Genomic DNA, 15,118 nt, shown 5'->3' with positions numbered 1-15,118 from the left:
TTCCAGTGAGAAATTTGTTTTATATTTCTTCCCCCAAAAGTTCAAATTTAATAAAATACACATTGGAGTATAATGATTTTCAACCTTTTATTTTTTGGTGTTCAATTTAATATTGTCAACATTTTAATAATTTTTGCAATAATACATGTGAATGAAAGTGATCTTTGATTTCTTTTTTACTCAACCTTGGAAAGTTCTGGAGGTTGAAGTTAAACTAGCTTCTGAAAATGAATTAGGAAACTTTTATCCGTTTTTACGCTGCACAGCAGTTTTAATGGTACTGGACGTATACTTAATTTTATTCCAGAATTTACCCTCATTTTAGGTCATCAGCAGCTCCTCAGGGACTTCTGGAAGTTGTTACTATACCCTGAATATGTTTTGGGCTCTTGTTGTTTTGTTTTGTTTTATAGCTTTATTGAGGTATAACTGATATACAGAAAGCTGCACATATTTATGTATATAGTTGGATGAGCTTGGGATATATGCATACACCTATGACAGCATCACCACTATCAAGCCAAATATCTTCATCACCTCCAAAGGTTTGCATCCCTTTGGAGTTTTTTCATTTTGTTTGTTTTCATTTTTTGTTTTTTCTCCCCCCTCTGGTAAGCATGCTTTGCATGAGATCTACTCTTAACAAATTTTTAAGTGCACATTCACTTCTTTTCTGATACCAACACTATTTTACCATTTTCCAACTGTATTAATTTAGTGTTTGATAACTCTGAGATGTTAGCATTTCCAAAAATCATATCATATGACCACTACTGAATAACAAACACTACACACACTAGACGTTAAAATCTGTATGTGAAAAACTGAAGTTATCAGATAGTGGGTCAGCCCACACTCTCCTACTTACCTACTGTTTCTCCAGTAGGAGAATCGGTAGGAGAATCCAGTAGGAGTCCAGAAGGAGAATCTCCAAAAATACATCCTCAAATGTATTTTTGAAATACATCCTCAAATGTATTTTTGAAATACATTCGAAGTTCACTGTGAAACAAGGTAATTATGAGGTAGGTAACTACTTATTCAGAGAGAATGATTAGGGCAAGTTGAGCAAGTTAGAGTCAAAAGTACATTATTTCTTTTTGTATTTTCTAAGGAGATTCACAATTATTATAGTGATCTTCTGCAGGATGCAGAAATAATTTATTTCAAGAAATTTCTTTGTTGTGTATCAGGCTAAGCCTAAACACCTAACTTAACTTAGTGCAAAGAATGGGCCTTAGCACCCTCCCCAAAAAGGCTTATAATGAATGTCCATTGTAAATAGGAAAATAAATCTTTTCTCAATTCTCCCTGTACAGAACATACATGTTCTTGTTTACAAATCACTTTATAAACAGGGTGAGAAATAATGTGAAACTGCTTCAAATAAATGTAACCACATTCTGTCAGCACTTACTGAAGATTTCATAACAAAAATAATTAGAATGACCATTTAGAATATTTACTATGTGCCAGAATTCAAGCTCTCAAAACAATATTATAAATTTTTAATATCCAGTCATGGTCATTCCAAATATTGCAGTCTCATGAAGAAATAATTTTATAAATCACTGGAATACAAAGAAAATGTATGCACAAGGAAGGTACAAACCAAGTGCTACTGGACAAAATTATTGAAAGAGATAATCTTTGAGATCAAACTTTAAAAGCTCAGGTAGCATTTGAATAAAAGTTGAGGCCAGAAGTATATACCAGAAAGAAAAAAAAAAAATAGCAGATAAGAGATAAGTAAGTGGGAAAATTCAGATGTGTTCAAGTAATACCTAGTTACCTATTTTGGCAAGAGCTTCAGTTAACATTAGAAGCTAACCTCAGAAAGTGGAATTAGAAACATGCTGTAAAAAGTCTTGCAAATCAGAGTTGATTTGTGATGGATTTAGACACAGAAGGTAACAAGAAATTTCTATGAGCTCTGATCTGGAATGGTGACAAAGAAGCAGCTAGATGGCATAGAACAATGAAGGAGACTATTTACAACTTTAAAAGTGGTTGATGTGGAATAACAATATAAACCAGATTGGTGATGGTGAGAAAAAACAAGTGGACAGTTATGGGAACCATTATGATGATGGACTATCCCATGCCTTAGCCATCCAGTGATGTTAGGAGGAAAGAGGAGTCAAACACAAGTTACAGGTTTGAATCTAAAACACCTGGAAAATGAGGCTGCCATCAGGAAGAGGGAAGTCAGGAGGGATACTTCTAGATGGAGATGTGACAAGTTTCTGGTGATAATATTAAATTCAAAGTAGCAAAAAGCTTTCAAATATAATTCCCAGGAAGTCATGTTGGAAGTACAAATCTGAAGATCAAGGTGGAAAAGGTCATGTCAATTATTTCCACACTGATGAGATCACAGAAATCATAGGAGTAGAAAATGAAAGCAACTGAAAAATCCTTATTTCCAGAACTGCAGGAAGATAGATAAGCGAAGAAGGACATACAGAGGTCTTCAGATAGGTGAGAAGAGAACCAGGAAAAATGCTACTGAACAAAAAAGGGGACCAGTTTCAAGGAGGGAACTGTCAGTTCCTTCAGTCCAAGGGAAGACAATAAGGATTTAGAATAAATTTCAGACTAGGAAATTAGCAACAATCTTTGACAGATTTTGATTAGAGTAACCATCCCCAAAATATTAATTTTCACTAACAGTGTTAGACTGCACTATTTACTAATAATAATATTTACTAATTTACTCCTCATTTTCACTGTTGTCAGTGCGAAGCACATGCCTCCAACACAATGACTTTGGGCTCGGCCTTATCAATTCTTTGGGCCAAGAGACTGTGAGCAGACATATGCCATCTTGTAGCAAAGGCATAGATTGTCTCTGTGTCAGCTGTGTGGTTAGGCTCCACCCCTCCTGTGTTCCACCTTCAGCCATGAAGATAGCACAACCCAGACAAGGGCTGCTCCTTCAGCCTGGGTCCTGGAATGGGAAGATAGATGGACCCCATCCCAGCTGATCCCAGCCAAGACAGCCCAGCCAACTTTCAGCCCTCTTGCAATATAGGTTAAAAATAAATGCTAGTTCCTGTAAGCCACTGAGGTATTATGGTTATTTGTTACCACAACAAAAGGCAATACGTCACCTTTAGAAAACAGGTAAGACTGTTTAAAATTTCTAGACTCTTAGGAAATATTGCTGTTTGAAGCTCCTTGAGGCATACAAATGAAAAATAATTTACATTAATCATTGTCAGAAACCTGCATCCATGTTTGGAAAACATTGCCTATTAGCCCTTGGTCATTAAGTAACTTGTAGACATACGTGAGCTTTTGTAAAGTCCTTCTAATCATATGATATACAAGATTAAAACGTGCTTTCTTTTCATTTGTCTCCATGGGCTATTTAAAAGCCATATAGCCACAGTCTCCCAATACTTGGATTTACCATGGAAAGTACTTTTCCTCCCTGTTATTGTTGGCAAAATCTGCATCATTCTGGTCTGTTCAGAACTCAACATTCTGTACTGCCAATTGTGCTATTGCAGTGTCTCTTAAGATTTCCACCACTGTTCCTTTATTCTTGGTACTTCCTTTGTGATTTATGAGTTGTTTTATGGCATTGTAATGTAGCTCTTGACATATCGTTGCAACACACTAAATTACCCCGATTTAAATAAACAACTTAACATGTGAATGTATTCAAGCATTTTTAAATGTGGCATTTTTCTTCCTTGATTTGGCCTGAAAAGCCAATGGCATAAAAGTTTAAAAACACCCTGCCATAGCTTATAATGTGCACAATGTTTCCTTTGCTGCTTCTATTTGTGATGTTGCTGGAAACTGAAATTGTGTGTTTTTGAGGAAAGATAGTGTATTGCTTTACAACATGAGGATTTCTTTCATTTATCATCACAATACTTCCAAAATCATATGCATGCTTTTGCTTGTATAAGCATACTTGCATAAAAATACTGACACTTGTATAAAATATTGATAATTCAGTCTTTAATTGTGTTTCCTATCAAATAATAAAGCTACATATCAAATAATAAAGATACAAAAGGTCAATAATAAACAACTGTCCATTATTTTCCTTATAAATGTTACTAGCCCAGCTCTCTGTGGTCAGAAGCATGTTGCTGATAATAATCTGTTACATCTGAAAAACAATAAGATTGAAGACACGCCCCCAAATATGCTACTATCTTGAATGCAAAAGTCGCATCTGTTATCACTGCTGACTCAGGTGAGAGGCAGCAAATGGCACAATGAGGCAGCTGTAATGTCCAGGAAGATACAAAGAGCCTAGGATGAAAATGCTAGTGAAAAGATTAAAGGGATTTTTAAAAAATGAAAACTCACCAGCTTTCAAGACAAGGCAAACTGAGGAGGGAAGGTTCTCAGTGGGAAATAACATCAGATCTGCATCAAGAAATATTTTTAATAAAAGGAAATCTGGATTCTTAGAAAACAGTACCTGTCCAAATGTTCTTTTCCCTGATTTTATTACTTGAAGGGTTTAGTTCTCATTCCTCATTAAATAGTACTACCTGCCTAATTGTGTTCTCAAGAGTATATTTAATTACAGTCTCTACATTCAGTGATTTGGTCATTAAATCAATACACGGTGACATCATGTTTCTCCTGGAGCAGACTCAAAAAACATAACCCACTCAGCCCTTAGATTTTCCTTTTTTTCTCCTGAAAACATTCATGGGAAAATATGGCATTTCAATTCCACTGTAATTTCTTCCTTCAGCAATGGAGCACCTGTAAGATTGCCTTGAACTCTGAGCCTACTCGTTGACAGAGAGGCAGTCCTAAGCTCTGAATCCTATAGGACTAAGTGGGAGTCATACTTAAGCATCTACCTCAATTCATCCTCCAAGCTCAGTTCTTAGTACCACTGTGGAGTCTGAGAAAAATAGGAAATTCTTGGCCTTAGCAGCTCATATTCTCAAATATCTCAGTAAAGCTAAAGATTTATTTCTCCCTAGTGCCCCCCCCTTCAGGAAACCACATAGTCTAGAAATCATAAGAGACCAAAAGTTAAAATTTTTAATAGGAACTGTCAAATGTAACAATGCAATTTATTTTTTGGTATAGTTCTCCAACAAAATTTTGGAAACCCATGAACAATAGACAACACCAAAAGTATTCAAGTTGTAAAATTCACAAAGGACCTACTTTGAGAATTAGTGAGGTAAATAGGAAAACAAGTAAAAGATGCTAGCACATATCATGAGGTTAGGTAAAATTTTATTAATTTCAGCACATCATCCTTAGTGAAAATGTGTACCAACAGACAAAAAGTGCATTTCCCCTCTTCTTAATGAGTTTAGATGTTTAAGCTCAAATATTAACTTTAGCCATCTTTAAATAATCAAATTATGAGTATATAAGAATCAAATGAAAAGATTTTATTCCTTTAACTGTCCGAATTAGAGAAGCTTACATGACAGCTCACATTCTTGTGTCCTTTCTTCTGCTTCTATTATTTCCTAAGACCACAGTTTTCTTTCTTGTAGGCATAGCTTTTGTGTTTTTAAGAGTTTATATAAAGTAATAATATTGCTTCTGAATAAAGACATATGTTATATTTTCAGATTCCTGAAGATCCTGGTAAGTTCTAGGTTTATTTAACATCAATATTTTAATAAGCGTATAAGCAAAGGACATACTTAAGCTTAACTGAAAGTCAACGAGGTAGTTTGTGTGTTAAGCGCTGTCATCACCATTTTACAGATGAAAAATTGCAATTCAGTGAATTTTTTTTTTGATCTTGCATTAGCTTAAACTTAGTAGGTGAAAGCACCACCCAGGTTTGGCTCTTTTTGCCTCATCACCTTTCCTTCCAGATGTGTTCTGTCTAAAGATCCAGTGTCATGCTTGATGCTTCTTACCGCCTACCTCACATCTACCCTCCAAACTTATGACCATCAGGCCGCATTAAACTGCTGTGCACCTCTGAGCCTTTTCCCTCACTCTTCTGGAATTTCTTACTCTGCTTATGCCTGCCTGAAAACTAAATAATTTGGGGGGCGGGCAAAAAAAATCACAGCTCAGAAGTCACCATCTCTCAGGAAAGCTTCCATGAACTCCCTCTTATATTTTGCACCTACTACACCGCATTGTAAGTTTCCTTCCCCCTATCTCTTTATCCCTTCTCCTCCTGGTCCAGCATCTCCTCCCAGATTGTAAGCAATCTGAGGATAGGGACTAAAATTGTTTTTCTCTGAATCTACAATAATTAACTGTTGAAGACATCACTGGCCCTAAGTGAAATTTGTTAAATTAGGCCCTCAACTGTGGACAACAACCATTAGTGGCCACACTAGAGTCAACTTTAACAACCAGCCCCATTGTGATTCAGTCCCATTGTGAAACAGGTTCTATATAAACAGCAGATGGATATGACAGACAATGATGCTTCCAGAAGAAGTAAAAGAGACTTGTATTTTGTATCCGTAATGACTTGACAGTATTTTTTAATGTGCTGCTCTCCATTCATCAGTAAGAGAAAGACTTACATCCCCATAAACATTTTCTAGTCTCATAAAATAAGAATGGTATCAATAGATGAGTGGTCCTACTATTAGATGACTGTCAGAAAGATCAGTTATTTCCAAAAAAGAGCATTTTAATCAGTTTACAGCATATACTTTCATATGGCGAGGAATCTTATTTATTTCTGTTTTCATATTTGTACTAATTATCTACTGCTATAACAAATCTGTATAACAAATTACCCCAAATTTAGTGGCCTAAAACAAAGTTTCTGAGGGTCAAGAGTCTAGGAACAGCTGACTTGGGTGAATGTGGTCTCTCATTAGGTAGTAGTCAGGCTGCTGACCGGGGTTGTAGTCATCTCAAACCTCAACTACCACTGGAGGATTAGTTTCCAAACTGATTTGGCCTCTTATTTCCTGACTGGCAGCTGGCTGGGGGCTTTAGTTCCTTGCCATGTGGGCCTCTCCACAGGGCTGCTGAAAATAGAGCAGCTTCTTTCCCCCAGAGCAAGAGAAATGAAAATGAAGGAGGGAGAAATGGGGTTGGTGGGTGGGTGGGGGGCGGCGGAAAGAGAAAGGACAAAGGAGGGGGAAAAAGAAAAATAAAAAAGAGAAAAGAACACTCAAGCTGGAAGCCACAGCCTTTTTTATAACCTAATCTTGAAAATAACATCCATAATTTCCACCATTTCCAACTTGTTAGAACTGAGTAAGTCCAGTACATATGCAGCAGGGAGGAATTGAACAAAGACATGAACACATGGAGACAGGGGATCCTTGGGAACCATCTTAGAGGTTATAATGTTACAAATTTATGCTGGAGTATTCACCTGGAGGATACAATGCTTAAAGCTAGACATATTTTGGAGATAAAGATATTTATGGCCAAGCTGGACTTCTGGTTACACCTTTTTAAATTTTTTTAGCCTATAATTACTGCAGTCATACTTTATATTATTGAAACTTGAGTTCTAAGTTATTAGCCGATGCATGTTTTAGACTAAGTCCCAAATTAATTTATTTAAAAGCTTTTGGTACTAACTCTAAGGGATACAATTTTGTTTCATATTGCCTTGTAAATATTAAAGAACTTCTTTTACTCCAAGCTTGGATAAATTATTAAAGATATGGCTCCATAATTAACTAGCAAAACAGACCAGCCAGCCATACTCCAAGTATTGGCCAGGAAATACAATCTCCAATTGTTTGCACACAACATTTTAGCCCAGCTGAGAAAAACCAAACTTTTGGATGACTGACTGAAGTATATGGAATCCATCTGCTCCTCTAAAGACTCTAAAACAGTGTTTTTCAAGTATGGTTCATAGACCTCTTGTACCATCAAAGACTCCCAAGGTGATTACCCAAACACAGATTCTAGGAATCCACTTCCAAACTACTGAGTCAGAATCTCTAAGGGGCAATAAAGATGGAAGAGATTCATGAATCTACCCTTAAATGAGCAACCCATGACCCTTGTTACATTAGGAAAGATCATTAAAGAATGATCATATTGGTCCCCTAGAAAACAGATTCTACTGAGTTATATTCTAGCATCAGTGTTATTTACCAACATTGATGAACCTTATAAGAAATAAATCTACAAGACTCAGTATTTTGTATATCTAAGAATCCATAGGAAAATTTTTTCAATGGTCTCAGTAGATTTAACTCCCAAATGAATGACTTGATTGTATGTTATCACCATTATGAATCTTAACACCAATCCTTTTCTTTCTCTGACTGATCACTAGAAAGGTCAAAGTCAATCTGCAGCTCACTTCTGGCCTGCCCATAAGACTTCATAGTTGAACCTGATGTACTATTTTCATTCCTGCCTTCATTTTAAGTGGCTGGCTTCATTCTCCTTTACTTTGCTTTTCCTAAAATAATATTAATCTACTTAACCTTTCTACATTTTATGTTTCCTTGTAAGTTTGTTTAAAGACTTACTGGAACAAGAAGAATTAAATGATTTAAAGACATGACTATTTTGAATGAATGAATGAGAAAATCATATATAATTTTTTTAATTTTACTTTCTAAATTCATTGTTTTATCTATCTATTTATCTATCTATCTTTCTCTTACCAATTCCCTGAGCCAAGGTCTAAGTTACTTATCCTGGGCCTTCCTTGAGAAATGTTAGCTTGGAAATACATTTACCATGTGGCTTCCCATCTATATTATTTCTCTTTAAATTTGTACATTTTTCCTTTAAAATAATTTTACCAACTTATAAAGATACGGGAATTATCTATGCTTTAATTTTAGAGATCTAATTGGCTTTATTAAACAATACATGAATCTAGTAGCATCCCATCTAGCAGAGGGGTGCTACCAAGGAATTGTTTTTAAGTCACTCATGATCCTATAATTTGAACACAAATAATAGTATTTTGGTTTGGTTGTATTTCCTTCCAGTCACATTTTGTTAACTTACAGCACTTTTCAATTTTACTCAGCAAACATTTTCTGAGTGCTATGTGCCAGTGAGTATGTTACATACAGAGATGCAAAGACGAAGACAAAGTAATAGCCTTCAGTCAGCTCGCAGTCCAGCAAATTATGTCAACATATAAATAAGTAATGCAATATAATGCAACAAGTGTGTGGAGATCTAGAGCCTTCCACAAACCACTAACCCTTAAGTCAAGACCTACAAGATGAATAAGAGTTCTGTTAGTAACCATTGGAAAGAAAGGCATTTCACACGGTCACCTTGTGATGATCTGAGTGGAGCAGTTACAGAGAATGAGTCCAGGAAGGCAGAGACCAGGACTGAAGGGTATTGCCTGCCAGGAAAAGGAATTTGGATATGCATTCTAGAAACAACTGCAAAACCAGAAATAGTTCTAAGTGGTGGCTCAGTCAGTTAAGTGTCTGTCTTCAATGCAGATCATGATCCCAGGACCTGGGATGGAGTGCTACATAGGGCAAGGGCTCCTTGCTCAGCAGGGAGACTGCTCCTCCCTCTTCCTGCCACTTCCCCTACTTGTGCTCTCTCATGTTCTCTCTCTCTCTTTATCATAAATAAATAAATAAATTCCTTAAAAATAAAAATAAAAAATAAAAAAAAAGAGTAACATGATCAGATTTGCATTTCAGAAATCATTTGGGTAGCATTAGAAAGGCCTATTTGGAAAAAGGGCTGCCATTAAGACAAATAAGTCATCTGGGAGGCCATTGCAATGGTAGCAAGAGACAGTCTGAACTGGGCCATTGTAGTATAAGTGAAGAGTCAGGGGATGAAACTGAGAAATGTTTAAAGTGAATTAACATGACTCGGGGGAGAGCCAGGTGGGAGCAAGGTAGGAAAATGGAATCTTAAGTGATTTCAAAGTGTCTAGTTTAGGCTGCTAGAATGACAAAGTTGCATTAACAGAGAAAGGAAACATCTGTTAAAGATAGTGGAAACAGGATTGCGGGGGAAGGGCAGAGACTAGTGAGAAGATGAGAATTATCTGTGACATCATCCTATTTGAAGTGCTAGTGGGGCTCAGAGAGACATCCTTCGTGGCTCTTGCATATACAGAGTTGGTAGAGATTTGGAGAAAGGAATTTGGGAGCATTCCCTAAACACTGGCAATTAAAACTTGCTAAGATTTTGTTAAGGCTGATTTAATGTGTGCTGGAGGAAGGAGGGGAGGAGGCAGTAAAAACCTGATGGAAATGCATGGAGTGGTTAACCAGGCACAAGGAAACAGAACCAGCACAGACAGGAGCCAAGATTTTGCTGTAACTACAGAGACACACATAGCCACAGGAGAGACTTCTTTAATTCAAGATGAGAGAGGCTAGAGTATATTTTTAGTCCACAGAAAAAGCACTTACAGAGAAGACAAGGATGAGAGAAAGGAGAGAGGAATTAATCAGCAGAATAAGAACACAAGGGGGGGGAAAGGGATGTGATCAAGAGACAGATGCAGAAATCACCTTGGAACTGGGGAGGAAATGCTTCTTGTAAGAGAAGAGGGAAGAAAGAGAAGATGGGTAGTGATCGAATATTACAAGTATGAGGTGGAGGTTTAAGGACCTTCAAATCCGTTAGCTTCTTGACACTCAGGAGATGATATCAACTGCCGGCCATGGACAGGGTGGACAAGGTTCTCGAAGAATCACGGAGTGTGAAGGGAGCTGCCACAGAAAGGGAAGAGGGCATCCCCCAATGGCAAGGAAAAGACTGCCCAGCACCATCCAGGCATCACTGCAAATTTATAGTGGTGGTGAAGTGCTTAATGATTTGCTTCTAGCCATACTTGGCCAACTGAGTAAAGAAAAGGAGAACGCTTATTTAAGCAATGACTCAGAGTTGGGGACTATTTTGGGTAAGAAAGGGAACAATACATAGCAATCTTCAACAATAAAAGCTAGTTTGAAGGCTGCCCAGAAATTTAGGGAAAGCTAAACAATGTGAGGCCTCCCCTTTAACTACACGGCATGCAGCAGAATGTGTGGTGTCCATAGACAGGCCACGTTCAGAAACCACTGAGTGTATGCTGTCTCTGCAAGCAGGCAAATCCCAGAAAGGGTCTAGAAGAAGCAAAGCGTGCTTACATCCTCTTCCAAATTTCATCATTTGGGTAAGTCATTCCTTGTCTCCTAAAAGGAGTAAGAGAAACAGAAGCCAGGAATTTTGTTCCTAGGGGAGGTCTGGCCACAGGGAGGATGAAGAGGGGAGAAAGTGTCCCTTGTGCTTTAGCAGAAGCATGGGGTTTTCTACCAGGGGCTAGAAACTGGATGTGCTGGTGAGAGTGATTCTAGTGATTTTCTAGCCTGGAATAGGAAGGAAGCATAGACAAGAGATTGGCTGGGTGGACATAAAGAAGAGAATGCCAAGGGTGATGGTCTATAAGAATAGATTTGACAGTTATGAGGTAGATTTGGTGGAAAAGAGGGAGTTGGATAGTCTGATTTTTCTCAGCAAGTAAGAGAACTGAAAGCTTCAGAAAGCAAGTCGCTCTGATGACTGAAACAGGAGGAAGAAGCAGGCTTGGCTGCAGGTCACACTGCAGTTGAAAACATCAAGAAACTGAAAGGTGAGGTACTAGATAGGCTGACTACATGGACACTCAGATAAATCCCAATGTAGGCAAGACTCAAGGTGGGGAAGGAGACAGTCAAACACCAGAGTCCTCAAAGGATGTGAAGCAATGAACTACACCAGGTGAGAAGATGACACTAGTTGCTGGGATGACCGTTGCAACAAGTAGGGGGATAGGTAACATAAATGTTGGATAAAGCCTGGCAAGACTTTGCTTCTAGGCAGGAAAAAAAAAAAATCCTTAGTAACATCAAGATAGCATTAGGAAAATGCATTCATTGCCTCTTTCCCCTGTTATGGCTAGACCAAAAAGAATGAGCAACTTTAACTCAGAGCCTACAAATGTGAAACCTCCCCTTTTCCATACTGCCCTCGAGTGTCCAGAATAAAACAGAATGACATAGGAGTGGTAAAGGAGCATGGATATCTATCCAAATAATGTTCCCACACAGTATATACCAGATCATGTTCCTATATAATGCATCCTGTCCTAAGGAAGTCTCGATAGCAGAGAAGAAGACCTACAACATAAAAATTGTTTAATTTGCATAAACCAAGGGTTTCCTAATGATGCGATGAAAGAGTTGCCCAAGGTTATTAGTGAGTTAGGAATAAAATCTGGGTCCTTCTGAGTATTAATCCAGGGGTCTTTCCAAGCACCCAGCAGAGCTCTACCTCTGTTCCTGGCAGTCAGGTGCCAATAAGATACCTTAGAAGTTGCAGCAACGGCCACAGTTGCCAAACTATGGAAAGAACCAAGATGCCCTTCAACAGACAAATGGATAAGGAAGATGTGGTTCATATATACTATGGAGTATTATGCCTCCATCAGAAAGGATGAATACCCAAATTTTGTATCAACATGGATGGGACTGGAAGAGATTATGCTAAGTGAAATAATTCGAGCAGAGAGAATCAGTTATCATATGGTTTCGCTTATTTGTGGAGCATAAGAAATAACATGGAGGACATGGGGAGATGGAGAAGAGAAGGGAGTTGGGGGAAATTGGAGGGGGAGACAAACCATGAGAGACTGTGGACTCTGAAAAACAATCTGAGAGCTTTGAGAGGGCGAGGAGTGGGAGGTTGGGTGAGCCTAGTGGTGGGTATTATGGAGGGCACATATTTCATGGAGCACTGGGCAATGAATTCTGGAACACTGAAAAGAAATTTAAAAAATAAATAAAATTAAAAAAAAAAAAAAAGATACCTCAGAAGTCACCAGATGAGACAAAGAAGAGACTGGGTAGGTGGTGTTCCAGGTGTACCCAACCATTTCACTCAAAACAGCTTTGATTTTATCTGTTTTATATATCAGTGTTCCACTTAAAGTTTAATGTTTTCAAATAGTGTACTAGGTAGATGCATGTTTAAAATGGAAAATGGTGTTCTGATATCGCCAGTTGGGTGATGTTCTTTGGATCAAAATCTCTAACCACCCAAACAAATTAAAGGCTCCTGAAGGTCAGAATTTTGCCTTAAACATCTTTGAATCTCCTGCCTCTTATCAAGGGACTTTACACAAAATAGATGACCAGAAAAAATATTTATGAATGACAAGTTTGATGCCTAGACACTATTACTCAGTGACCTTCTCCCAAATGTCTCTATTAATAGAGAGAAGACATGGGGAAAAGTCTTCTGCTAACCAAGGATCTTCACTTCCTCTAAAGTGTGTGTGTAAGCTGGAGCCCCTGGGAATAAGCAAGTCTTATTGATCAGCTAATGTGTTCCAACACCTGAGCAAGACAGGAACCATGAGATGGAAACTGCGGTTGGAAGGTCAGAGCTCAGCCTCTTTGGTGGCCCAGAAACTAGACCCCATGAATACAAACAGAGAAAAATTAATTCAGAGTGGCTAAGGAATTTCTCCTTTATTTTTACAAGAATCAGTATTACATGGTAAAAGGGAATGATAGACATAGATATAAAACCTGTTCTATAACTTACTAACTATGTGACTTTGGTTAAGTTCCTTAAACTGCCCCATCTTCAGTTTATTCATCTGCCAAATGGGGTGAACACTTACAAAGATGCTGAAGATTAAACAAGGTCATGTGTTTACCATGCTTTGCACTATATGGTATCTCTGCACAGTGCATGTAGTTATTTCTCAGTAAGCAGTAACCATTATTATGTAGGAAGAGGCACAAGGTATAGTAGGAAAGGTTGGGCTTTGGTACCAGCAGGGGCGTGGGGGGAAGGAACCCTGAATCTAATCATCTAATCTCTATCTTTGGTTCTACCACACTGATGAGTTAGGTAACATCTCTGGGTCCCACATTCTTTATATGCATAAGTTGATGACACCTAATTCCTTCATCTAGTGATAGCTCCCTGAGAAGGATTAGGGATCTGGGATCTTTCCTTTCATTTTTTTTTTTAATCTTTCCACAACAATGCAATGCACATAAGCCCATAACCCATGTATTTTAGGTTATAAATCATGAAGCATTTAAGAAAGCAATCCCCAAAGCTAATTCCCAGCTTTATTTTCTTTTTCAAAATTACCCATTATTTCATACTTTTCAGCATCCCATCATCCCTAAGAACCTCAAATTCCTCCATGTGAAGAGGAATTTGCCTCCATCTTGCTTCCTCCATTATAGCTACCCTGTCCTCTCAACCCAGCACATCCTCTAGATGATGTATCCTTTGAATTTCCTCAAAGTTAGAAAGGAAGAGGCCAAGTGGTACTGTCTAAGGCTTTTCTGATCTTGTCACACGGGGTCTGGGAAAGACTGTTTACCCCCACATGAAATGATTTTGTACTATCACCAGGAGATTATATTATCTTGTCTTCTCTACCTGGGGTCTATGAATTTGGTAATTTTGTGACTGTGTAAACTGGATGCATAACAACACTTGGCTTAAGAGCTCACACTCTGCTCCCTAAACAGATGTCATGGCATGGTCTGAGAAACAGACATGTTCTTACTAATTCTTCCACTTATTAGGTAATTTTTATTTACAATTCGCAGAGACACTGTTTGTGTTAGGACAGCTCTGGCATTGCTGAAGAGTTCATTCTAGGGCAGAGGTTCTCAAACTTTGATTCACTTTTATCTCTGGAAGAACCACACGCCAATCAAATCAGAATCTCTGGAGGTAAGATTCAAGCATCAGTATTTAAAAATTTAAAAAAAAGTAAAGAAAAACTCATGTGATAACAATGCACACCCAAGTTTAAAGAACAGTGCTCTAGGGCAGTACATCTCAAACTTGAACTACATAAGAGTCCCCTAAAGAGGTTTTGAAAAATTCTGTTTCCCAGTCCCTACACTAATTATATCATAATCTATGGCCCCAAGGAATCAGTAACTTTTAAAATACTCTGTGTGGTTCTATGTTGTCCATTTGAGAAGTACTGTTCTGTCAAGAGAATAAGACAAACCACAGGCTGGGAGAAAATATTTGTAAAGCATCTATCTAATAAAGGACAACTGCCCAAAGTATACAAAGAACTCATAACTCAACAATAAGAAATTGAATAACCCAATTAAAAATTGGACAAAAATCTAAACAGACTCCCCAACAGATGGCAAGTAAGCATATGAGAGGATGTTCAACATCACATGTCAACACATCTTAGTTC

Source organism: Mustela lutreola, chromosome 9 (genome assembly GCF_030435805.1).
Source record: "Mustela lutreola isolate mMusLut2 chromosome 9, mMusLut2.pri, whole genome shotgun sequence".
NCBI classification, from domain to species: domain Eukaryota; kingdom Metazoa; phylum Chordata; class Mammalia; order Carnivora; family Mustelidae; genus Mustela; species Mustela lutreola.
The sequence above is the reverse complement of the archived record's forward strand: the minus strand, read 5'-3'. Positions refer to the sequence as shown.